This window comes from Stegastes partitus, unplaced genomic scaffold, assembly GCF_000690725.1.
Source record: "Stegastes partitus isolate 25-593 unplaced genomic scaffold, Stegastes_partitus-1.0.2 Scaffold955, whole genome shotgun sequence".
Lineage (NCBI taxonomy): Eukaryota > Metazoa > Chordata > Actinopteri > Pomacentridae > Stegastes > Stegastes partitus.
The window spans coordinates 283,621-285,239 of NW_007578686.1; the positions used below are offsets into that span (position 1 = coordinate 283,621).

The 1,619-nt window shown below is 38.7% G+C and overlaps 1 long non-coding RNA gene across 1 annotated transcript in view; it reads left to right on the forward strand.

The window, feature by feature from the left end:
• Positions 1–1,619, forward strand: part of LOC103366593 (uncharacterized) — a 28,326-nt gene that overhangs the window by 6,214 nt on the left and 20,493 nt on the right. The gene's annotated exons all lie outside the window — the stretch shown is intronic.

Below are 1,619 nucleotides of genomic sequence, written 5' to 3' on the forward strand. Positions count from 1 at the left end.
GCTGCTTCATTCTGCAACACAGACACACAAAACCACCAAAACCAGCTGCAGGAAGGTGAAAATTCATCATCATAAAGAGACGACGGCATCTGTAAACCTGTAAAACATCCACAGGGGTACGAGAACGGGACGAGTAGGACACAGAAGCACCGCTGACAGGCAAAAAGACAACAGATGGACTCATAAACACCTGAAAAAAGCCATAAAGTGTCAAACTGAGACTGAAATTAGGTGAAAAATCGTCACAAAGATGCAACAAAATGAGTAAAGAGATGCAAAATGTTCAGAAATAAATGTAAAATGACCACAAACAGACTGAAACAGCAGCAAAGCGGCTTTAAAAAGGCTTTAAATGACTGTAGAGGTCCACAAAGAGATAGAAAATGTGAAAAGGTCAAACTGTGGCTAAAAAAATCTGCAAATAGGTTCAAGAAATCTTTGCAACAAGACTTTAAAGAGGAAAGAAATGAGACAGAAAATAACTGCAGAGTTTTAAAATCATCACACGGACGATAAATTAGAGGAAAGAGACAAAAGATGTTGACAGAAATAGATGCAAAATTCCAAAATAAGACACATGAACACAGTTAATACACAATAATATGAACTCAGGTGGTTTTCTTCTGTTATGAAGAACAACATTTGACTTTTGAAGTTGATTTGAATGAGTTTAATCTGTTTTACTGATGGATCCAGATGGGCTTTAAAACGTGTTTTTCTTAATTACAAACCAGCTGCAGCTCTTAGTTTCACATGTTTGTAGTTTGTGAGCTGTTGATGATCTGAGGGTTTGTTCGATTCACACGCAAACTGCACCGTTGAGCCACCAGGGGGCGCTGCAGGAAGACAAAAAGTATAAAGACAAAAGAAAAAAGCATAAAGGCCACAAATAAAAACTAGAAACCACCACAAAGGAAAGTCAAATCACAGCAAAGACGCACAAAAAGGCTGTAAAACGGCAGAAAAATGTTCACAACGTGTGAAAAAGATGCAAAGAGACACAAACACGCAGCTCACTGCAGACTCTTAATTTGAAAGGGCTCGTCCGTATGTCATGTGTGACCTCTGCAGGAGATTCATGACATCATTTCATTAGTTTTATCTGCAGTAATTTGATCTGAGAGTTAATAAAAGAATCATTTTTATTGACTTCTGTTTAATTACGACTAATTTTTTATCCTAAAAACCAGATTAAAGTGATTAAATGAGCTGATGAAGCTCCGTGTGGCCGCGGAGGACGGATTAGACTCATCAGAGGAGGAACTAAAGACGCAGTAACGTGAGTTCACTGCTGATGTACAGCAACACAAACTGATCAAACACACTTTAAACTGTGAAAACGGTCGAAATCAATCCTCTGAACCACCAGAGAGGAAACTACAGCACAAAAACATGATCACAAAGACGCACAAAGTAACCACAAAGAGACGCTGAATGACCTACAACAAACCACAAATTAACACAAAAGACAAAAAGATGCCACAAGACTCACAATGACTGAAAAAGAGACGACAACAGCAACACAAAAAGACCCAAAATGGTACCACACATGGACAAAATGTGGCCACAAGGACACGAAATGACCACAAAGAGACACAAAACAACCACAAACACCCTGA